The sequence below is a fragment of the Struthio camelus genome, chromosome 16 (genome assembly GCF_040807025.1).
Source record: "Struthio camelus isolate bStrCam1 chromosome 16, bStrCam1.hap1, whole genome shotgun sequence".
Taxonomy (NCBI): domain Eukaryota; kingdom Metazoa; phylum Chordata; class Aves; order Struthioniformes; family Struthionidae; genus Struthio; species Struthio camelus.
In genome coordinates this window covers 17892765-17918103 of record NC_090957.1, presented here as the reverse complement: position 1 = coordinate 17918103, position 25339 = coordinate 17892765, and the positions used below count along the sequence as shown (strand labels likewise).

Sequence of the window (25339 nt, the reverse complement as noted above, 5' to 3'; positions counted from 1 at the left end):
CAACGGCCAGGACCCTCCCGGATCGCGGTCTTCAGTTGCAGGGCTTCGCCCGAGCACCAAGCTCTCGCTGGCTCCCCAGCCGGCACAAAACGCCTCCGCATTTTCTGGCCCTTTCCAGAAAAACTTACTTGTTTCGTGGCTTTTTCCCCCCTTCCCCTTCAGCCTCCAAGATTTGCTTTGCAGAGGGGCACCAGGAGGATCTCTGCTGTTACGGCCGTCTACGGGGCGAGCAGGGCGGCTCCTGCCGGCCCCGGGGGCACCTTTGACGCACGCGCGTGCACAGGGAAGAGGGGGGATTAAACAGCAAACTCTGCTTCCGCGGCTCGGGGGGTCCCCGGGAGCCCTCGCTGCAGCGGAGGCGACAGCCAGCCACCGCGGAGGTCCCGGACAGAGCCCAGGTCCGCGTCCCACCAAGAGGCTTTCAGATGACAGAGCAAAGAAAAAACCCCGGCTGTTACCATCTCTGGGATTACCTCTTAACTGGAAGCCCATCAGTACTTCCATACATCAAGAGAAAAGCGGCGACCAAGCTAACCGATGGGTATAGGAGAGGCCGGAGAGGGAGAGGTGGCCACAGCACGTTAATCGGAGGCAGAAGTTGGAGCTCTGCTTCTGCGGGGGCCGGCGAGCAGCGCCGCGGAGGAAGCAAGACATCAGTCACCGCTCGGCGACCCCGTCCCACCTCCAGCCACAGGCAGCGTTTGGTGAGATCTCACCAAGGCAGGAAAGATTGAGCCCAGGACTTGGGGGAACCCCGGCGGGAAGAAGAATTAATTGGTTTGTCTCAGGAGACTGGAGAAGTCGCATTCAATAAAACCAGAAAGTGAACTGAGGGGGGAATGGGGTGGTGGGCAGCCCGGACCCGCTGGGAGGAGAAACCCTGGAGCCCGCGCCGAGGGCAACTGTGCGGCAGAAACCTCACGGACCTGCAGACTTCGGTCTTGGCCTTCCCCCTGGAAAATCCCCCAGCCTGATATAAAGCCAGATACAAAGTGCTCTTGTGTAATCAAGGTAAACGACGAACGGAGGGGGAGCGCAGTTCTCCTCCTGCAGTTTTCCTCGTCAGGATGCAGGAAATCGTTGCTATTTTCCTGGCATGCCCAGAAGTAGGTTCTTTGGGGGCAGTGTGCGTCCCCCAGGCGGGAGACCCCAAAGCCCTGCTCGGCCCTTCGCTGCAGTGCAAACGCTTTCCCAAGAAAACTGCTGTTTAGCATTGCCGAATTCCTCGTAGTCGCCTCAGTAGCAGAGGGCTGCGTGCAGCACAACTCTGCCCGTTTTCTTAGTAAACACCCAGGTAACTATAAAGTAGAGAAAGAAACTTTTTGGCAGGTTGCGAGAAGTAGCTTAGCATACCAGAAAGCGTCATGGCAGGATGGATGACTTGCGTTGCACCAAAGAGCAGTCAAAAATGGTACGTTCTGCTAATTCCGCAGAATTATTTCCTACCAGAAATGCCAAATCCCGTTTGGTACGTTAGCTGGGGTTTAGTATGCGAGAGTGACAGCGGGGAGGGATGTGCACAGCAAATTGTTATGCTGGACCACTGAAACCAGGAACACCTGTAAAGGGAGATCTCACTCCCCTGCCAGGGAAATACTATGCTTTTCAGCATTTTCCCCCTCCTCTTGAAAGCCAAACTGTAAGGTTTCTATCAAAGAGATGCTTGATACCGGGAAATGAAGCACTGTGAGGAAAACAAGGAGTGGGCATAATTTTCTCACATTTCAATCAGTATTCATATAAACTAGCTGCTTTCCCCATCTTGCATAGTGAAGCAGTGGTCAGACCAGCTGCTGTTTAGTTTTTCTTTTTTTAAGTGGCTGACGTACAATGGTAGGAAAATATAACTGCAAATAACGTAGCTGTCTATAATTGGCTGTTCTCAAGAAAAGTGGATTTTTTTTTTTTAAATATAAAAACACTTCAGCGCTGTCCTGAACACCTATTAGGAAGAGAGGCTCCAGCACCCTGTCGTATCACTATCACAAAATTGGGTGCTCTAGAGGGAAAGAGCCTAATTAGGTTATTACTTACCGCTAGAGCAGCCTTCGATTTGGCAAATCCCCTCTCAGCAAGACTGGGTTCAGTTCCAGCATATGTTGTTTGGCTCCATAATTTGGACTTAAAAGCTAAAAGTACTTTTTTCCTAATGGGTAGATGTGCAGCTTCTTCCAGTCTCTCCGGGCGGTGGAAGGCGCTCCCGAAGGGGCTGCTGTTCCCCCGTTAAGTGTTCCTCTAATGGGTTCGGTCAGCAGCAACGCTGACACAGGGCTGGTGCGGGACCAGACACCAGCCTTGAGTCGCAAATTAAAGCCCCCGAGCCCAGCTGCCTGGTGAGCACCCCCAATTCACCAAGTTGGGTCTCTCAGAAGACAACCAGGGACCTCTTGCATGGTTCCAAAAAAGTGGATTTAGACACAGACCACTTCCAATGTGCCCATAAATACCGTAAAAGCGCGAGCTGCAGCATTAGAGCCATCCACCAGAGATGCAGGGGCCGGGTTGCTACGTTTAGTTTTCTGCTGCCTGGGAGAAAGCCAGGGATGCCGGCAGACTCCTTGTAAGGCGGGCTCCAAACGGGACCGAGTTCGCCCCAGTCGCTTATGCCCCTCGCTACCCAAAACGCAGCCACACAAGCATCTCCAAGCTCAACTGACAGCTAACCCAGCTCTCGGTGCTGCCCAAAACATGGCCAAAGATGACAACTGAGCCTCACTGGGAGCTGTAGGCAATTGCTCTTGCTGTCACAGGTGCTGTGATTTTTCCTGCCCCAATTTAGGGAGCACAAGAGAAGTGACAGAAAACATATTTTTAATGACGGGCAAGAAAAATGTTACCTACACGCATCAGTAGTTAAGTCTCCGCAACCGAAAGCTGCTGCGATGTTTTTCCTGCTGACACGACGTCCCCGTACGTTATTTAACATACAGAAAGATGACTTGCGGGGCACAGGACAGGAAGGAGCTTGTTCTCCTGCCTCCTTCCCCGCCGCCGGCCCTCGTTCGGGCAGGCGCTGCTGACGGGGCGAGGAGGAGCGCGGCCGTCCCGCGCCAGCGCCCGCGGGCGGCTCTTCGGGCTCCTTGCCGAGCGCTGGGGGGAACTCGGCGATCGAAGGAAACCCAGCTCTGGCAGAGGCAGTGCAATACCGCAGGGCTTAAACCTTATCAAGTTGTTCCAAGGCCAGCAGGTGAGTAACGACCGGGAACACGAGGCCATTAACGCCGTCTGCGACATCCAAGACCGCGCGGTGCGCGGCGGGGGGACGGTGCAGGCAGGCACGTGCCCCCGAGGCTGCAGCTGGTCCGGCAGGCACGTGCCCAGGGCAGCTCCGCAGCTCTGGCAACGAGCAGCACCCCATGAGCTGCGATTGCTTGACGACTTGCATCTGCCCACGCTTGAACAGCCATAGCCAGCTGCAGGGTTTGCTCGGCATCCTGCCCCGACCCCCTCGCTGTTACCCTCCACCGAGCTCGCCCCCCTGCCCAACTCGCTTTCAAAACCCGTGTCAGCTGCGCGGCTGCAGCTGGCCACATTTGCATCAGGCAACTTTTAAATTATCGTTCGAATTAAATTAGATTGGAAGTGCAGCGAGCTGTTCCTGTAGGAGTAGGCGCACAAAGGCGAGCTAACGAAGGTCACGTTTGCAACCAGTGCAGAACATGGAAACTGGGTCACACCTGGCACACGCGCCATTAGAGTAACGCGCTTTCGGAAATAAGGATGAATTGCTGCCGAACGCTCGGTGCGGGATCACGCTGCGCTGCCAGCGGAGGCTGGTGTGTGGGACCTCGGCAGCTCGTGCAGCGAGGCGCTGGGGTGGTCTCGCCGGTGGGCTCAGCGCGGGGCTGCTGCGACGCGTTTGGGCCGTGCAGGACCAGCCTGCTCCCTGCACCGTGCCAGAGCGCAGAAGCCAGCTGGGTGTAGCTAAACCGAGGGGTGTTTCCTCAAACAGGCAATCAGTCCGTGTGCCTCTGGTTGCTGTTACCCCACTTATGTGCGCAGAGCGTTGTGCGTTTTGCACTGCACTGCGTTTGCAGTCACCTTTGAAAAACCACCCTTTAATGGCTTGGGCAACATCAGTCATCTTCCCTGCGCCGCGCTGTCACCGCGATGCCACAGCAATTAACCATACTTATTCTGCACACTGAGATGAAAAATGCAACCGATTGGGCTTGCAGGCCCCCAACTCCAGCTGCTTTCCTGCCTCAGCTCCGCACAGGCTGGCCCCCACCAGGGCACCCCCGGTCCAGGCAGCCAGGCACAGCTGAGCAAGCGCCCCAGCAAGCCAACACCAAGCAGGGGTCTTTAGTCACTGCTTTTCCACCTACCTCTGGGTGCTCGATGCTGCACCTCGTCTGCAACTGCTTCAGCCTGCAGCACGTGTCTCCTCCAAGGAAAGGAGTTCTCCTTCGGAGCAGGGGAATAAATAGCAAAAATGAACACCAGCTGCTCCTTAGCAGCTCGGATCCTGTTTTCACACATTGGCTGTTCCACACTCAGGTGTGAACTCAGACAGTGAGAGATCAGAGAAACCTGTGAAATCCAAGCATAATAATTGGCAAGGCTTTTGGCATCTGGAGATAGTTTTTGCAAGCAAAAGCTTAAGTGCTGCCGCTTTGCTGCCTCTCGAAGAAAAGAGCTAAACACCCTCACCAAAAGGCACTAATGCACTTGCTTTAATTAGCCGCAGAGGCGCTAGTATACCCAACAGGGTTGCTTGAAAGGGACTGCATCCAAAATTTTGGAAAGCAAGTGTTGTAAAATCTGCCCAGCACCAACAGTGCTGTGTTTCTGACATGCTCTAACCAAAGCAAGTCCCAGCAGGAAGCAGGAGGAGTTGATAATCCCTTGCAACAAGCAGCACCAGGTTGGGTTACCGAGCTGCAGATGCTGCGGGAGCAGGTTCACCCCATGTGCAAAGTGCCCGGCCGGGGGGCGGCGATGCACCTTCGCACGCTCTGCGAAGAGCATTGCTCAGAGAGAGATATATATATTTAAACAATCATATGGTTGGAAAGCTGAGGAAAGTCCTTTTGATCTCAGCCGTTGATAGTCTGATTCATATTGGCCCAACGAGAACAAAATCCGGACCTGAACGTTCCTCGCCCAGAAAGCCTGTGTGTGACGGCACCTGAGAAATTGTCTGCCGCAACTGGAATTAGACGGGTTTACATAATCCATTCATAAGATACTCATAAATAATAGTGGGAAAACAAAACGTCAAGCCAAACTGATTAAAAAAACAAGCTTGAGAGCTGCCTTACAAATGAGAGGCACAATAGTGGCTCAGCAGTGAATGATGATTTGCTCTCTGGTACATAAACCAATTTATTTATCAACAGTTGAACTCAAAAGATTATGCAAAAATATCAAAGCGGAGGACACGTGGCTAGGAGGAATATGTTAGCACTATTGCCCTTGTGCATTCAGTGAAGGCATTGGAGGCTTTGTCTCGCTCTGGCTAGCTGCAGGAGCTCTCCCCGAGGGCAACCGTCCCCTTGGGGCTGGGGAGCCCGTCCGGGGCCGGGAGAGATGGCCCTGGTGGCTTTTCGGGGTGCGGACGTCTCCCGCTGCAGAGCCCTGCTGCACCGCATCCGAGCGTTGCACGCGGGCCGCGCTGGTGGAGCCCTTGCTCCTACCAGTCTTCACGGGAAGGAGATTTTTCCTCTTTAGATGCTCCATTGGAAACTGCTGATGCAGAGTCCGTCAAAGCCATTAAAAGGCCACAAAGTCTGTAGGGCTGCTGTTCGCTTTCCCGCGTTGCAAAATCCTATATGCAAGATGTGGTTCTGGAAGGGGAGAGGGCGCAAGCCACATTTCATAGGCCTGGATTACGAGGCCAGCACCTTCGAATTATGTTACCCAAAAATGACAGCTGTGGAAAACACACAACAAGTGACGGCCAAGGGCCTTTGACCCAAAATACACCATGGCACCTTGCAGCAGGACCGCCCCGAGCCTGCAGCATTTGCTCTCTAGTCGGTCATGAACTATTTATTCTTCCCTACTAGCTAAAGCAACAAATGAGACGCTTAAATTACAGCTAGGTATATATTAGGTTGAAATTGAAGCTCAGCAATACTGGAAACCCTAACTACCTTGTGTATTAGCCTGAATGAAAAATCACATATGATGTCCCAGAGCATTTTACAAACATGAATTAACACACAAATTATAACACACGTGCAGAGGGTTACTGCAGGTAATACCACGAAATAGCTGCTTCTAAGGTAAAGCTAGGCCCACCCGCTCTGCGCACCCTAGAGCGACAGGGGCCCTAGGCAGAGCGGACTTTGGCCAGGACACTGGATTCATTTTTGTAAACAAGGTCAAGTTTGAATTCAAATACTTGTGCCTGAACTGGGCTTACAATTTATGCATAGTTCAGGGAAAAATCCTTTGGAAACTTCATGTCTCTTGAAAAGCTGAATCTTGGTTTCATATCTGAGACCCAGCAATTAAAAAAAAAAAAACCCACCACCTTGGGCCATTTATCAGTACTGAGTCAATGGGGAAACAGTGACTTAATAGAAACCAAGTATTTTATGAATGTCTTATAACCCAGCCAACTATTGTGACGTGTCATCCTTTATTAGAGGTTATCCTTGACTCCTTGCCTTGTCATCTGCCTCTGTTTCTCTTTTAATATCGGCACTTTCCAGTCCTTCTGTTCTGTGTCACCAAGAACAATCATTCTCCTCTGTAATCTGCCATCGTATGCTTTCCTCAATTATAATGTCAAGTGGTCCGTCATTGGCACGTCTCTAATTTCAATTCCCCCTGTCATATTAAGAGGAAAGCACTGTTCATGCATTCTTACTTATTCATTCAAATAACATATTTGGTAGAAAGCAGGGCAGACCTGATGGTTAGATTTCTCAAAGCGCTAAATGCGTGCCATCCTAGCTGACTCCAAAAATAAGTACGGTTTTGCTTTAAGCCTTATTTTCTACCAAGGTTTGATTTTATTGTAATCCCAGGAGCCTGGTGGGATGCGTGTTCGTGGCGGGAGGCGTCGTAAGGCTGTCGAGCGGAAAGCCTCCACCGAGGGCTTGTCCCAACAAGCAACCCGCAGTGATGCTATTTTGAGGAAACGCCACGACACAGTGTTGTGAGCTGGCGATGCTCCATCAGCACGCGGCGTCTCGGGAAAACCGCACTTCACTGGCACATATACCTGTTACACCGCAAAGGTCGGCCGGCGAGCGCGCGAGACGCCTGTCTGGGCTGTTGTTGCCTCCTGGGAAATTTGTTTGGGTTGGTTAACTTGACTTTTAAATGCGGGCATCCTACGGCAGGAAACTTCCCTGAATGACAAGCCCGATGTAGTTAAACAAAACCATTTTTGAAACGCAGAGCTCCGAGCGTGATTAAAATGCCGGTTTCCCAATGCATGTTTCATCGCGTCCAACCACGAGGAAGCCTCCCCTTTGATGGCTGCTGTTTATTTGGACTCAGCGAATGCCCGTCTGGTGAAAAGAGGGTGTCAGGCAGGTCAAGAGGCGAGACGGACACAGCGCCCTGGAAATTCAAACCTTTGTTATCTGGTCTCCATGGGGTTGCCTTTCCTTCGTGGAAAAATGTGTGGTAATGCCATAGCAACAACAAAGGGACAAACAGAGCAGGACATCGCTCTGCTCTTTAAGGCTTAGGAGGCTGGATTTTGTAAGACTGCATTTCCAGAACAGCTCTTTTGCTTAGAGTAGCATAAGCAATGAACATCTGAACTAAAGGCACAAGAAACAAGGATGAGCAGCTTTCCATCTCCTCTTTGCAGATGTGTCTGTGGGGTGGGGGGAAAGAAGCCTTATAAATATGAACGACCAAACGCCACAGTTTCAATTTTAACCCGATTCCCTCGTCTCATACCGAACTTACAAACGCCGCGTCCTCGAGCGCCGGCGCAAACCCGTCGCCCTGCGCGAGCGAGCCCGGCTGGCCGGGCCGGCACCCGCGCGCGACACCCGCCGCCTGCTCGCGCGGGAAGGGACGGGGCGGCCGAGGCGTCCGTGGAGACTCACCCAAGCGGAGGGAGCTGCCCCAGCGAAGGCCTGAGCTGCTGCTTTCTGGATGGGTTCGATCTCGCATCCCCCAGTACCGCGTGGCTCCCGCGCGGCGCTCTTGAAGCCTTTGGCAAACGTTAAGTCGACGTGATTTATCAACATCAGGTCATAATCGTGCCACGGAGGCATCTGTCGGCGCCCCCAGCCCTCCCGTGACCTTGACACTGAGCGCGAGGCATCTCGAGCTCTTCCACGAGCGCGTCTGCGACCTGCCCGCCGCGCGCTATCGCTCATCGCGCCGCCGGCCCGTGGAGCTCGGCCGTCGGCACCTCTCCCTAGCTGTAACCACGGTTCGTAGAGCTGCCCGCTCTGGGCTTGCGTGACTCTAGGCCACGAGCTCCCCGGGCCTTCGTTTGCCAGGCTCGGCGCTGCCCCTGGCCCAGCGGCAGCTTCGGACCTCCGCCGCCCGCCCGGTCACCTCAGCCGGCCACGGGGGACGCGTTTCGGAGTCGCCCCTAAGCGACTGAACTGCTTCGCCGCCTCTCGAGGGAGGGTGCTGAGCGTCAGCGCGTCCCTGGGGCCGTGCGGAGGGGACAAGCGCTCGGTGCCGTCTCCGGACCGAGCCCTCCCGTCATCCTCTTCGAGGCCTGAATCTCAGCCCCTTCAGGCAGAAGGGCGGCAAGCGGTTAATTTACAACTTACCTAGCCTTGTCCTGCCGCCGGCTGCGCTGCCTTCGAACAGAACAACCCGACGTGGACGCTGCCCGGGGCCCATCCCAACCGGCCGCGGCCAGAGGTCGTGACGGGCCTCGATAACGACCGTGAGCGTACGACCGACGTGCTCACGGACGGGGTTTCATTCAAAAGGCCCCTTTATAAGGAATAACGACTGCGCTAATTATACGAATTCTCTATAGTTCGATACACGCTGGAATTGTTTCCACTAGGCATAAAAAGAAATAGCGTGAGATTAACACTTACCGACTGAGAACAGCTGGGTGTAGAAAATGGATTGGTTAGCCAGCCAGCTTTTGCAGGGCTTTGCAGGGTTATTTCCCCCTCCGGATTAATCTCCTCGCCTACAGGATAAGTATTTTTCTGACCTGCCAGCAGAGACAATATTAATAGTTTCTAGTGCTTTAGTCAGCAGAACAATAAGGCAAATGCGTGCTTGGGAGTGGGGAGGGGGAAGCCTTTATAATCCTCCAGCATCCCTTTAAATTCTCCTTCTGTCACTTGCAACAAAACAGGCACTTTTTGGTATGGAAAACACATGGCACACAAAGCAGAAGGAAAAATAAGCCTGCCGCCTCTAAATGCTGACCGGGGCTCCGATTTACGAGGCTAGGGCTAAGAAACAGAGCAGCAGCTGATATCTTCTTATGGGCGTATTGGGAAAAAGTAAATGTATTTCATTCTATAATACAATGATTAGTGATCTTAAAGAGATAATAAATAGACCTTTTTTCCCCACTAAAATGCCATTTTCTAATGGAACGGGTGGGAGGAGCCATTGACTTGATAGTAGTAAATGACCTGATCACAGGTGAGTAATAATAAGTGTGCAATGAAATAATCAGTGCCAACTTGACAGATGGCTTAGATTTGACCTGTAATATTTGGCATCAAACCTCATTTCTATGCATCCTGCTTTGCGCCTTCTATCTTTATTACCCAGTGCATTTTCTTTGCGGAGAGCAGTCTGATTGCTACTAATCTTCTAGCCTGTAACCTAATGCTCTCTCTTTAAATGAAGTCCCCATACTGTTGATAAAGAGTCATTGTGCAGGCTTATCTCCTGCCTCTCCAGGAGTGATAGCGTGAAATCCGACTTCTCAATTAACCTGCGCTGAATTAGAATCTTTATGATCAAATTGGCTGATGTGATTTTTTTTAATCATCTGGGCTGCTTGCAGCTCAGTGAGAATTAGGGCTTGTGCGTCTTAACCGGAGTCTCCTTCTGTGTGTCGGATCACTGCGGTGTACACACATAAGAAGCCATTTTTCTGTCGTTCTTACAAATTGCTTCACTTTCTGAAATTTTCAGAGGAGGAATGCACATGGCACTGTGCTGCAGAGAAAACAACAGAAATGAGATCACTTGTGCACATGGAAAAATAAAGGACATTTCACAGATGCAGCAAACAAAGGCGCGTTTGGCACAGATCTGCCTGTAAGACAGGATGCAGGCCCGCCACAGATTAATTAAAATGATTATTTAAAATGATGTATTTTCCTGGGATGCAAGATTATACATTGGCATGCAAGAACGAAGACATCCAAAACCCAGTATTTCTGGGTCTTCTGCATGTTTCCCAAAATGTCTTTTTCTGAATAAAATATTCTTTGGCTCACAAATGCCACATCCCACGTGGGAATCTCAAAGGCTGGAGAAAAAGTAAATCAGGGAAGAGTCAGCGTGGGCTGTTGGTGGGGTCTCGTGTCCCGGCACAGGCTCTCCGGCGCTTGCGGCTCTGCTCCCGCGCCGGCCCGCGGCCGGTGACGCCTGAGGCTGGAGCCTCGCTCCCCGGCACAGCCTGGAGCTGAAGCAGGGCTTCTCCTGGAGGAATAAGGCTTGCTCCAGTTTTACATAGATAAAGCAAGAAGTTTAATTAGAGACTGGATTTAAGATCATCAAGATGTCTCCTACATTAAAAAAACATACAGATTTCATTAAAATAGGGATGGCAAAAAGATTCAGAGGCTAAGCGGAGCCCCTCTCACAAGCTCTCTTCATTTTCTTGCTGCCGTTTGAGTTTTGCCAGGAAGGGCACTGGTGGCAGATCCTGTTGTGATAAACACACTTCAGTTTAAGTTTCCGCCTGTAATTACCCACGGTGTGAACACGGGGACATGGCCAGGTTATAACCAGCATGCCCGGGGTATCTCATCTTTCCACCAGACTGATACTTCAAATGTTCTTGTTCAAACAGGGCTGCGTAGTTATAGCTACATGGAGGGTTGATCTAGGCTATTAATTGTCTATCTGGAGTGAGAAAGTCTCCGCTAACATGCACACACACAGCGGGACCAATTAAATTATCCACCTCTCCATTAGAGATTAAGGCACGAACGAAAATGAATGCCATAAAATGAAAAAAGCCCACAATGCAAATGTTTAGTCTATACTTTATGAAAAAGTGAGGATGTCGTAGCAATGTGATGGAAAGGATGGAAGGAGCTCCACGTGCCAATAACAGTCAGAGGTAATTCCTGGTAAGCCACAGGATAGCAGCAGGCATAAAAATGAGAGTGGACAGCAAACATATGAAAGTCAGTAAGAAGGAAAACTTTGGAGTGAGATGGTATAGATGAAAAATTAGATTATAGGTCAAGTTATGTAGAGCTCTGGAAACGTGGCTATCAATAAAGGTTTTTGATGTTCCCTTCGAAAACTGTTCTGCACATTTTCAGCACAGACGCTGCCTGGAAAAGTTCTCTCTCTCCCTCTGAAGATTCTGGATGAATAATGACATTGCCCTGTAATTTTGTTTTTTGAGGTTGTTGTGCTGGTAGGGGAAAATTCTTGCTCTTCTCTACCCTTTGCACGCGGATCTGCCCATCAGGAGCTGGTGCCTGAGCGCGTGCTTGCACTGACTCCCGTGTGGAAGATGCACTGTAAAACTCTAGCGCAAAAGCGCATACTTTTTAAAAAAAAACTCCTTTGCTGAAAATATATTCCAACGAATGCTTTCTCCTCCACCCAGTGTTTATGCTTTCCTTGTTAGATGCTATTAACATTCACGTTATTTCAGGACCATTTGGTAATGTTTGCACCTCCCAGAAAAAAGGCATTAAGAAGAGGCTTTTTTAAGGAAGTCCTTGAATCATGTTGCTCTAATGACAGCAGGCCTCATTAAACAACCACATATACGGCACAGGTTGGTGATGTGCAACGCACACCTGCGCTTTGCAACAGCCAGGAGCATGTCATCCCTGGGAGCACAGCACCGCCGGACCCGCAGAGCTGGTATTCGGGTTGCAAAAGGAGCCCCAAATCCCCAAATTGGCTTTCCCCCATCGCTTGGGTGCGGCTGGGGTGCTGTCTGCCTTCACCTCCGCCGAATGCATCGCTGTGCAGCCCCGGCTGATCCGAACGTGCAGATATTCCCTGTTCTGTTTTCACGAGAGGGACACACAGGCGCTTTGGGAACACAGGGTTAAATTGCTTTGGTGCAAGCAAGGCGCAAAGCCTTTCCAGGAGTTTTGAGGACGTGCACGTGCATGGAGAGTACATGACAAAAATACAGACAAAAAGAGAATATAGCAAGGACAGAGCAGTCAGCACAGGGCCAGGGGACGGAGCAGCGCTGAAGTGCAGCGTATTGTGTACCTGAGTGCGAAATCCAGCTCGAGAGGCTCCGAAAAGGTTGAGGGAATCCAGTCGAGCGCTTGGTGTCCCATTAAGCTGCTGAAAGTTCAACTCTTTCTTGTACGGAGGCCAAACGGTCCAGCCGGGGCGTCCAGGCACGCAGGGGATTAACTAGGACTTTGCAATTTGCCACTGGAAAACGCGGGCTCCAAATCCGTCAGCAAATCGTCCCGCTGCGGCCGAGGGGGCGATCCTCAACGGGGCGCCGGCCGTAAGGTAAGTCATTTTATGAAATACTGTTCCTTCGGCACTCCGCTAAGCGTACAGCGATCCCCAGGCTTCCAGGCTCCTGAATTAAAGCTGTAAATTTGAGCTGTCAAAGCCGAAGGATGTTGGGCAAGGCAGCAGGTACCTTTATGACATTTTCTCATTACAAGCCCTGAGATGCAATCGCTGGCGGGAGGCATTAAATCAAAGCGCGGCCGAGGCAGAAACACCGGGGCTCGCCACCTCATCGGCGGGCGCTGCCGCAACGCCTGCGATCAGCCTGCGCGGCTGGGAGCTGGAAAGCAGAAACGCATTTCTCTCAGAGGGGTTTTGCCACCCCAATTTTAAGTGTCTCTGCCCAATTGCAATTATCTTAACGAAGTTAAGTCTGCCCAGCAGCTCGTCAGCCCTCTTGGCGGGACCACAGCTGCCCCGCGCTGTCGCTGATGGACGTTTCACCCTTTGCTTCGGACAAGTTTTTGTGTGGACCCGTCTCGTGACCGACCGCACGCAAAGTCCCGGGCTCTCGGCATCCTTCGCTTAGGCGCTGGGTCCCCACTCAAAGACCTAGCTTGGGTTTTGCGTTAAATTGCTCCTTCACTGTAGTCAATCAAATTTAAATCTGTCCGCGGGTCTGGCAATTACAGGTTCTGGTTTTTATGCCGGACTAATAGACCACCTCAGGCTTTGTGCAAGTGCGTTACCGTTTTCTTCTGCAAAGCTGGCGTTTCTCCGGTGTTGCGGTGGCAGGTGCAAAACGTCCCCGGCCGAAGCATGCGGCAAATCGCTGGAGCACGGCAAGCGCTGATGGGCTTTCGAGGGACAGGGTTAAAGCAGCATGTTCTTTATGATATTATATACGAGTGCGATGTTAATTGTGTAGTTTTTCGGTAGTCGGAAGTGCCTTAAAGGTGCTGATGAGAAAGCAGATACCTCAGAGGAAAAAAAAAACCTGTTATAAGGAACATGGAGACAAAAGAACAACGTGAACAGGTGCTTAAGCAAAGCGGGAAGGGCCATGTTCGGCAAAAGGGCTAAAAAAAGGGCCACGGATCAGCGTCTGCCTTGCGTTAAAAAAAACAAAAAACCTTGCAGAGCAAAGTTTTCAGGCCGGCTGAAGAGAAATAAAGGTTTGTGTCGGGAGAGATAAACTCTGAGTACTTTGCTACCGCAGCTTCTCGAAACGCCTGGCGGCGTTGCTTGTCACGCGGCCGAAGAACCGTGGTCCTTCGCAGATACCAGCGGCGCCAGGGGCCGCGTTTCCCGCGCGGGCAGGATTTCATTCCCGCTCTAACTGCTCGTATTTCCCATAAATAATCTCTGGTAGCGAAGCAGAACATTTTAAAGCGAGGGTTTACTACCGAGTGCGTAACTGCAACGCGTTAATAAACTGGTAGCCAAACCAAACACCCCCCCCCACACACACCTTTTCCAGCTACGTTCCAGCCTCCCCGTTTAGTGCTGGTTTGCCTCTTTCTGGTGCTATTTTGAAAACACCGCAAAGTTGCACGTCCTGCTGGGAGTCCGGGGGACGCCGTAAGGGGGGGCAGTTGCCGGACCACGTTCCCACGTGGATTTTTTTTTCTTTTTTTTCCTTTTCTTTTTCCTGCATGCAAGTATTTCATTGCGCCTGTTGATCCCGACGACCGAGGATTCGTTTAGCTGACCAAAACCATTTCCCTGGCGCGCGGAGGAAAGTACAACCCATCCGCTCGGCCTAGCCAAGGCCGCGGCGCGCTTCTCTGCTACGACAAGCCTCGGCGGCAGCAACCTCCAGCGGCTCGACTGAAAACAAAAATCCCCCGTAAAGACGCCTGAACCGGTTGCCGAGCCCCCCCTCCCTCCGCGCTCTGGCCGGACGCGGCGGCGGAGACCTCGGCGGCGGGGGCGTCTCGGTCAGCCCGCTGCTGGAGGGAGGCGCCCCGCTCCTTCCCCGCCGGCCCGGGTCGGCGCTTGCCCGCGGTCACCTTTCGGTTTCGGACCAAATACGCGGGTTGGGAGAGACCGCCGCAAGTTGCAGCTCGTGGCAATCTTTCCGCTCATGCTTTTTGCAAAGGGAAAGGACTTTGGCGGCTTACTGTCGCCCGGTGCAGGGCCTGTCGCGAGTCCTCCTGGAAAAGCCATAACACCAGGCCGGGCTGCGGCGCCGCGTAACGCGTCATTTCAAAAATGCAACTGCAGACCGTCTGTAAAGCGGGCCGGGAGGAGCTGCTGGCGCCTAACGGGGGCCAGCAGGCAGAAACGACAAGAAAAGTCACTGATTTTCCGCTTCTTTATTATGTTTGGAGAACTTTCCAGCGCTCGTGGCCCTCTCTGTGCTCTGGGGCCTGAGGAAGATCCCCCGAGGACGTCAGCTCTCCTTTGAGGAGGAAGCCTAGAAAGTGGAAACGAATCTCCGTCTCCGACGGTCTCTAGCAGCACTAGTCTCGATAATAATAAAACAAAGGGAATTAATGCAGCTGTCCTTGAGAGTAACTGCTTCTTACAGAGATAAGATGGTGACTAATGGAAAATTTGTTCTTGCCAGAGGTGGCTATCACGCGTAAGTAAATAACCGGCACGGTCGCAGTCCTGCCGGCCGCCTCCCGTGAACGCCATTGCTCTGGTAGTAGCGCTGCTGGCCGCTCGAAGGGTACGCTTCTGGAAACGTCCTTGCCCCTACGGCCCTTCTGCTGTCGCTTACTGTCATGCCACAGGAGAAAGCAAACGGCCTGGCGGCCTGTTTCACGTAGCTCTAAAATCATTTTCCAGAACATGGCCTTATTTCGTGGCGGTGTGGGGCGCTTCCAGCAGCCCTGCGGATTCCCGCATTAGGACGCCCTGGCGCCTGCGGCCAGGCAGGATTCACCGAATCCGGAGCCACGATCCCGTTCCCTCTTTACAGCGCAGCTGGGCTAAGCCAGAGCCCATTCCTTCTGCAACATTTTTAAAGGTCAGGGAAAAAAACCACGTCATCGCGCAAGGAGAGGCCACCCGCCTGCAGGCTGCAGCACCGGAAAGCTTGCCGGCCCCCGGGGAGCATCTCGCGGCGGAGGCGTTTATGACCAGGTGGCGGTACGCGCTCCTCTCCCGAGTGCTGACATTGACAGGGCTAGGACATCCGAGGAGCAGAAATCTCTGGCCTTGGCCCCCCTCCACCGTCGAAAAGTTTTTTATTAGGAAGTATGAAAACGAGCGATGTGTGTCTTCCTGGTAATTCCCCCGCCCCGGGAAGACTGACGCTAGTCTTCGTAGCTTAAAGCAATTAGGCGGAGGACGTAGGAGGCCCTTTTTGTTGCAGGCGTGTATTTTCCGTGGCAGCGTTCCCTACTTCTCTCAGGGTTTCTAATCACCTGGGAGCCGCCTGTGTAAAACGCGCGCCTCCGCGAGAAGGACCGAGCGCGACGCGGCTGAGGCTTGGGGACCGCCGGGACGCCAAGCGCGGCAGGGGCGCAGGGTAGACGGGTCACCCTTTCCGAGGCACGGCCGCCCGCCCGCCAGGCTCAGCGATGTGGGAGACAAGATCCAGAACGCGCAACGTCAAAATAAATTGGCCGTACGGTGCCTGTACGATAAGTCACCGCCGATGTGAGGCTAGTAACTACCGGCTACCGGTTGCACGAGCAAATTCGGTTTTCCTGAACGTCTGCGCTGCTGCAATTGTGAGTCTTGGGGAGAGTTGGGAAGGAGTGATTTAAAACAACCCTGCGAGGCGAGCAGGTGGGGAAGGGAAGGGAGCAAATGTGCCGTGCCAAATGATGACATTTCAGGTGAGCTACGCATCGCTGCCCGTCTTTTGGACCTCATCCCCTGCCCTAACTAGCTATTTAAGAACTTGGACTGGACAGGCAGAGCAAGAGCCAAGACTTGCTGTAGGCTGGGCACAATCTCACTTCCCAGCCCAGCCGGCTCCTCGGGAGAGACAATATGCTACGGGGGAAAGTGTCTGCTCCCTCTGTGCCTCCGGCTGCACACGGACCCGCGCCGGCGCCCGCCTTGCTACCGAACGCGTGGGATGGTGAGATGAAGCTGCTTAGCCCAAAGATCACAAGAAGAAATATTAATTAATTTTTCAGTCATCAGTTTCATTCCCTCTGCCTGCGCTGGGCGAACGCGGTAGAAGCTGGCACGGGTAGGTAAATCCCAAAGAGAAGCGAAGCATTCGCCTCCTTTATTTCTATCAGTAGAAATGGAGCTGAGCAGTTAAGCAACGTGCATCGCTTGGAAAATGTGCTCCATATTACGTTTACCGAAAATAGAGCACTTTTTATTAGCACTTCTTAACTGCTAACAATAAAATGTAGCACAGAGATAAGGGAATACAGGCACATTGCAGGCACAATGCATCCTGAACATGCTGCTCTCACCTGAAGAACCCAACGCTTAAATAACTCCATATTATAGTATTAGTTTGCGTCTGCGTTTGCTGTTCTGAAAAAGCTAAAGCGAGCATGACTTATCTCATTTCCAAAAAGTTAAATAGAAAATATATATAATTGCTGAAGCAACACAAAAAGAAAATTTAAAAGGCTTCCAAATCAGAGTGCATCTGACAGTCCCCATTTCTTAACTCCCTGAGTCTTGCAAAATGTTGTGTAACACAGTTCACTGTTTTGAGATACATTAGCACTTGTCACTCCCCTTTACAGTCAGCTAAACAGGCTGTATGTCTTCTAACCTTGCAGGTGACAAAATGCATTCCTTCGCCATAGCCCACACAGCCCTAGATCATTTCAGCCTTTTGGAGTGTATGACATGCAACTCTATAACTGCATGATTAGGCCCATAGATTACCAGATTACATCTATAAATCTTCACCACAGCCACCACTCACTTGGCAGAAATAGTGAAGTTTCATCATTTGGTCTCATGTAGAAAACACGCTGGGAAACGCAACCTCAAAGGTCACTGGGATGGCATTTCCTTTTGCGGCTCTTAATAAACTTGCAGCTAATGCAGCAATTACCAAACCCAATTACTTCTGTGTTGGCTTCGGAGAATTGCTCTTCCAAAGTCTGGATAGTTAGATTCCACTCCTTTTGGTTACAAAAGTGGGGTAGATTTAGCTGTTTGTGCAATTGTCAGACGTTTCTGAAGCACTGTCGGGCTATTTGTGCAGCAAGGGCCTGTCTGAACGAGGCAGTTGTGCCAACAGAACTCGAGTGAGGATTTAAGTGGTCCTAAAAAGACGTGTATAAACAAAGATGTGTGGGCGCTCTTTTTCTGTGTTAGTTTTATTTAAATAATCTGTGCCTAATCAGCTAAACCCAGATAAACTGAAATGCTGCAGTACCATTCTCCAACATTTTGCATACATGTATTTCCCAGTGGATTTGCACCCGTGCATATGTGAAAATATCAGTTCCTTCACCCGATGCAGCCACTTAGCTTGTGAGCTGTAGTCACATACGTGGCATTTATGTAATCACAGAGTTTGGAGACATTATACAAACTAGTGCATTTTCTTTGTTAGCTAACAAAGGGCTTTGACGAGCTCTATAGCTTGCTTTATAACCACATTCATACTGTAGCTGTTAAATGCTACCTTGTGAGTTGCACCATTTAGAGAAGCTAGAAGAAAACCTGGCATAATCTTCTACTTATCTGGCAACAGTCCAGGACTGATACATGTTCTTCAAATCACAACATGACTGAAATGAAGCCAACAGAATAATTTTTTACAAAAGAGAAGAGCTAAACTGTAACACGTCAGAAGTGGCTGTAGCATTAGTACTCGTTCCCGCTCTTTGTTCACTTACAAAGGAAGAGAGCTGCATTTTGAGGCCAAATAGGCAGGTGTTATTATCCCTTTTCCCCGCTCTCCGTTTCGCTTGCTGGGGCTGCTTTCAGGCGCCCGGGCGCTGCGCGTGCCCGACCCGGCGTGCAGCAGTGGCTCCCGTGCCTCACCCCGCAAAAGTTTCCCTTCCGTAGCGGCGGGATTTGGTCGCCTTTTGTTTTCTCTTTGAAAAGTCACTTTCCTGTGCGTTGCATTTACGCTCAATTGACATTTAAAATGCTGCCTGCTGATTCTGGGTGCATTTCAGCTTTCACCAAAATTCCCTGCAGTAATTTGTCCTTTTCTGAAGTAGCCAGGCAGAATCAGTAACTTGCGTGCAGCCCCAAACTCCATCTTGCTTCTCGTTTTGTGTGCTCGTGTGCAAAGATTACCGTGGAGAACAGCTGTGCTTTGATCTAATTTAGCATTTCCTTTAGGGGAACTTGTACCACTTGTGTCCAAAATGTCCTGAAAGTGGTAGCCTTTCAGACAAGCTACAAAAATATACGCTTGGGAAGAGCGCTGGAAATCCCTGAGAGCAGGCGAGGCAGCGCGGGAGAGCAGGAGGTGCTGGTTTTGCCGCTGCCTGGCCGAGTTACCATCTGAAGGGTTTTCTTGGTGCTGCTCAGCCGTTAGCTGCGCGCCTGCCTTTGCATTAGGGTGCCTGTGCTTTTGGTCGCATCTGCCTTCTTATTTAAAATGATAGAAATAAAATCAAATAAACATAAGGAAAAGCTTAAGAGAAGCTTAATTCCACAATCAGGAATATAACATACTGCCAAAATAAGCAAATTAAAATTCTAAGACAACTAATCTTATGGTAGGCATTTTCAGGAAGAAGGTTCAAGCACGCAGCCTATTTTGCTACCTGTGGCTTCAGCAGTTTGTAGCAAGTAGACTTTTAATTGGAAATCCCTAACATCATGTGCTATTTGCAAACCCTTGCAGCCCTATTATGTCAATTTTATTTTATATGCATATTTGGGTACAGAATGACGTGAAACAGAAATGTGATTTTTCTTCCAGAAGTATCTTTTGCTGTTACCTCTTGACAAGGCTATAACGCATATTCACTCTTCTGTCTTTGAAGCCGCAGCGCCAGTGCCTTAGCTGGAGCAGAGTGAGATCCCCACGCTGCCCCTGGTCGTCTGTTCCCCGGGGCCCCGAGCAGTGCTGTTTCCTAACGTAGCCTCTCCTAGACTGCATTAGAAGGGGTCCTTGAGCTGATCTTAAAATTGCTTCCATAGAAGAAAATGACTATCCTATTCCTTGAATTCACCTCTCGCTTTTGTGGAGTTCCTTTCACGGCTTAATAGGATAAAAGTAACCTCAAAGCAATGAGCAAAAGTAGGCCATTGCTTTTTCAAATACATTTATTTTTAAAAATGTCAGCAGCTCTATTCCAAGCGTTCTCACATCCAGTCCAGGCAGCTGACTCCCTGATGACTCTTTGTTTCAGTCAGTAGATTCATAAGAGCATCTTCAACCTCTAAAGGTTGACAAACCTAAATCACAAACGCAGCAAAGTATAAACAAAGCCCTGAAGCGTCCTGGACGGCTTGGCGTTGCTCAGAACAGAGCCTGTGCGTTGCCCGCCCCGGCCATGAGTTATTAGCCCCATGCAGAGCTAGGCAGAGGATCACTCGAGCGACAGGGCTCTCGATTTATGGATTCCGCGGGAAGGCTCGATACCAGCGCTCAGCTGCAAGGATACAGAAAGTAGACGTTCACTGGTCTGAGTGACAGTGGACATATCATCTAAACATCCTAGCAAATACAACAAAATAAAATAATCTCCCCTCCACCGTTCTTGTTGATCTCTGTCACATTTATGGTCCATTTTGGGGTTTCCACGCCTAGTTCTCAGAGTTCAAACATTGGTTACAGTGCCTTTCATTATAACATGCCAATGGTAGGGATTCTCACGCTTACTGTTTTCATTAAGGAACGTAAAAAGCGCGCTCCTACCTAAACAAAAGAAGCCATCATTCCTTTTGTATTAATTCAGTGGTGTTTCGACAGTCTAAAAAGGGGAGGGAAGTCACAGAGGGCTTGGCCATATTTTAAAAGAGAGATGGCTTAAATGTGGAGCGTTGTTCGGGTATGTTCTGAGAATTAACTGCAAAAATAGCGTTATGGATCACCTACTCCAGGCCTGCTTTGCTACGTTTTCTATTAAAACGTCATCTCTACAGACTCCAGCCGCTGGTGTTATAGGCATGATTGCCAGGAACGCACAACAGGTGATGAATGCTCAGTTACAATTCCCGTTGACTATCTATACATTAAAGACACAGGGAAAATAATGAAAACTTATGATATGATTTTGCCACCTTCTTTGTTGGTAGCCAGTGGAAGGATGTTTGTGAACCTGGAATGGGAATCAGATTGGAAACCCTTCTGGGTTACTGTCCTATTGAGGTCACTAGATGTAGGAACAGAAAACTGCAAATGTGCCCTGTGGAAATGGAGCATTTTGAGTGACAAGAAAGATTTTATTTTTATGGTCAATGATTTCTGATAATACTTAGCTTAATCATGATTAAGAGCTTACTCTTGCATAATTTGGATGAAAACCTGCTGGAAAAAAAGATGTGTTTGCACTACTGCCTTCTAAATTAGCAAGTGCATGAAAAGACGATGTGAACAAGCAAGCGATTAACGCCGATGGAAATTACTCTCTTAACCTGTTGGCACTTGTGGTTGTTCTCTGGAACGATGCAGAAACATAAGCTTAACCAAGGTTGCGTACTCCTGCTTCATGGTACAGAAAACTGCCCAATTATTTCTGTTTTGTACCTTGAAAACTCCAGCAGTCTTGGAGAAAGAAGTGGAAATGGGAATAGCCATTTGGGCTTTTTTGTGCATGATATTGAAGAGAGTTGGACGTTGGTGCCCTCTACACACACTCTAGGGAAATGCAAACCACTACTTCCGTTTAAATCCATCTTAAAGGAAACCTAAAAATGGTACATGATAGATTTAAATAATTAAACATAGAGTTGAGAACAGAGTTACACTTGTGTTTTTTTCTAGTTGTAGTTTGTTATAAGAATGTGTGCAGTAAGTGAATTGTCCTTCAAAAATTTGGACGGTAAGAATTCTGTAACAGAGCTTCAGGAGCTTAGTGAAACGAATGAACCAGTGCAATGATAAAGAGTTATAGTTTATTAGATTTTAAAGTAGCAGAAATTGCTACTTTTCCCTGAGTAGAACTGACATTAATTCATTACTATTATCGCCAGTTGTTTAAAACTTTTGTACAAAATGCCCAGTTTTCCATCAAAAGACATGCCTTCCTAATATTCTCTTATTCCTATTAATTAAAGTTACTTTCTTTAGAAATTGACAAATTCAGGAACCCACTTTTTTTAAAAAAAGGAGGAAACCCACCTTTTTAAGGTTGTGGGCCAGCACAAGGAGCGAGAGCACAGCCCCGTGGTACGGCCTCGGCTACCGAAGCCTGCCGAGGAGCAGCTGCCAGGTACTGCCTGGCTGCGGGACACCAGCAAAGTGAAGAGGAAGAGCGAGGAAGAGGGTGAGACTCTAGCTGTTTGGGAGGGCAGAAGATTAGAAAGTAGAAATAAAAGTATCTTACAGTTGAACCGATGCACGTGGACTTGGCTAGAAACCACCTCGCCGTCAGCAATGACTGTGACTTACTGGTGAGACCGCAAGGGATGAGGTCCTCGCGGTAACAAATACGGTGCGTCGCTTCTAAAACGAAAGAAGGCACATTTTTAACAAGATCCAGGGAGATGGGTGGCAACAGTTTGAGGCACCAAATGATCAGTCAAACCATGCTAAGGCAAGAAATTCAACTATCTATTTTATGAGCAAGTCCCCTCTACCCTCAATCTGCTTCCCACTGCGGAATAGGCCCAAATCCGTTGTCTGTCTTGTACGACAGGGGGGTTACACTACACGTAACGGTGATACACACTCACTGTCCGTGGTGCAGAGGACTGAGTGTGATATGAGGAGCCCAAATGGAGCTCCATTGCTTCTTTGCGCGGCTCCCAGCTAATGGCCCTGCTGATGGACAGCACCATTACGCAGTCATTAGCACCAGGGCTGCAAGCTTGCCTTCTGCAGATAATAACAGGCCATTCAGTATTTGGAGCCTTTGTAAGAAAGAGAGCACCTAAACAAGAATAATGAGGTCGTTCCATGATGTGCCTGAGGATACAAAACCCTGGGTAACTTTTTAGCCCGTTTGGTATGTGAACACATTGTGTTCTACTGTGACAGATTATTTCGAGCCTTCAAAAAAACAATCATCTTCTTCCATTAAATGCAACTATAAAACATCAGCACCGAGTGGTAATCAAAACACGGGTTGTCACTGTGAAACGCGACCTTCAGAATAATTCCGTGCTACCCAATCAAGAAGAAAACATCTATATGGACAGATATGTGAAGTAGAGCAAGGCTTTGTGAGAAAGACGCCAAATTTTAACAGTTAACAAAGTTTTAAAAGAATTACGATAAAACCGTTGCTTACAATGCTGCAAAATGTTTTGTTTTGCAGACCGAGACGCGTGGACTATTTTGGTTTTGAAACGATGAACAAACTGAAATTTTAATTTTAGAGCTGCTTCTTGCTTAGGACAGTTGCTGTGCTGTTTCTCTTAAAACTGGCTCAGTTTCTTTCACAAGCGGGCCCAGCATTTGCCAGGTTTTGCACCGTGGGGCTATTTCAAGAGTCTTCATGCAGCGTGAAGCTCTTGTGCAGCCTGCTGTTGGAGCGTGGCCACGCCGGGCATCCAGTTTACATGGTAGCCTCTGTTCTGCTGCTTAGCTGCAGTAGCCCGCGAGCGAATGCTACAGCACGCCTAGGCCGAGGGATGAACATAGGTTATTGCTCAACCTCAGCAGCTTAAACACACCCACAGACTTTCCAGTAGGAGAAGTCTCCGCTCCCGGTTGTTCTCCAAGGTTGCGGCCGTGTGTTTCTGCCTGCGGCGAGGGCGCTCTGGAGCTTGCCGGGGCGCGCAGGGGTGCCGCACAGCTTTTGGGCTGAGCTCGCGCGCGGTGGACACGGGCCGGCCCTCGAGCTCAGTGACCTTTGCTAGACTAGATGTTTGTGCGCGTCTAGTTTAGCTTCAGTTTTAATTCCGAATTGTTTTCAGTGGTCTAATAATGTGCGTGTAGTTGAGCGGGGTCTGCATAATATACACCTTTATTCTCTGTACTTGGCTTCAGCTTGGGCCAAGATGCTGAGGGCAGGCTTCTCTGCTTTTGTTTAATGGCAGAGCCATTATAATAGTATTGTTTTTTAAAAGACATTAATTCAGTGGTTCCATTTATACTAGAAGGAAAGGTTTTATTCAAATTATGCAAGGACTTTACAGGCTGAGTGTATTAAACTTTTTCGCTTCAAGCAACCTACAGGCTTATTAATTTTTTTTTTAATTAAAAAAAAGGTTAATGAGTGGTTGCCCGTTTTAGTGGATACTTTTTAGATTAAGCCTCTCCAATATTATAATTGAAGTAACATGCTCATTCCCTACCTGAAAGGCAATTCAGGTAGGCAATTGCAAATGCACAGAATAGCATGTAGTGTTTGTTTTATTATCGTAATGTTTAATTAAATATTTGCTGGCTATGAATTATCTACCAGGTCAAATGCAATAGGCAATTCTAATTATTAGTATTCCTGAATTACTAACAATCCAGTCCAAATTTGAACCGAATGCTGTTCTGGAAGGATGGGGAGGTGGACAAAGGAACTGCTTCATAGTATCTGTTTGATATATAAAATCACGCCTTTTAAAATGCAGTAGAGATTTTAAATGCAGTGGTAATTCAGTAGCACAAAGAACAGAAAAGATGGTTTCTCCGTGGCTCCTTTTCTCTCAAACAAGGGGTATATACAGTGGCGGGGACTGCACAGCCCTTCGCATCAGCCTAGCTCAGCTGCTCTTGGCTTCCAAGGTGGACAAAAACAGGCTCTGAGAATTGTACCTAGAGTATTTTACTGCATCTGTACCACTGCCGTGACTTACAGCTTGGGCAGACAAATTACTTATTTTCAAGGCTGAACATAATTCTGCTGACATTCATTAAATTAATTGCATAAGCCTATTATTTAAATATAAAATATATTCATTAAAGATGGTAAAATCTGTGACGTTCTATTAATAGTTAACAGATAACACAGATTGTCTAATTGCAGGAGGCAGGTCCAACTTTCCAACATCAAGAGGTGGCTTAAGCTTTGCTTGTATTTCGGATCTATTTCTTCATCACATTATGCTGGATTAATCTGCTACTGTATTTGGCTAGAAGGACTAAAAACTTGGACTCACTCATAGGGCTTCCCTGTTACTTTAACTTTGTGCCTTATCTTACTGAAACTCTAGATTTTTACCACGTCTTGTTATATTTAGTGTTGCTAGAGCCTATGCTGTCAAAACTGGATGATATGGGAACTTTAGGTTGGAATTTTTTTCTTATCCTCACGCTTACAGAGAAAACGCCACAAAAATGCTCTGAAAGGCTCAAACGCTAAAAGCCAGTTATAAAGAACACAGACTGTATTGTTTTTCGTCTCATGATCTTTGAGCCAAACACAGGATTGTTTTTAACAATGTAAGTTTGTTATATTGACAATAATGAGAAAATGCTTATAGTAGAACCTAAGTAGCAGACTCTGAAAAACTACATTTAAACCCTTCATTGAAAGTTTTTATTTGATAGAATGATGTAATAGTTTCTCACAAGTGCAAAAATGCTACTCACAAGAAAATCAAGCTCTTTTAGAATCTGCACACTTAGAAATTCTTCTCCTCTGGATTCCATTATATTTGAATCATCTTACTTTGCCAATTGCTACATAATTTGGATTACAACATTTCTGAAGTTATGTAAAGGGCAATAATCCTCATGAAAATAATCCCTATGCCAATTTGCTCCCATTGCTGTCCATAAGAGGTAATTCAGAAAGGGAAGATATTCTGAGACAAAACATATATATTTTTAAGCTATTACTTTTTCCAT

General features: G+C 48.9%; 1 protein-coding gene across 1 annotated transcript in view; it reads left to right on the top strand.

Annotated features, from left to right (window-relative positions):
- LHFPL7 (LHFPL tetraspan subfamily member 7) overlaps positions 1 to 25339 on the top strand; it is a 36273-nt gene that overhangs the window by 7565 nt on the left and 3369 nt on the right. The window lies entirely within an intron of this gene.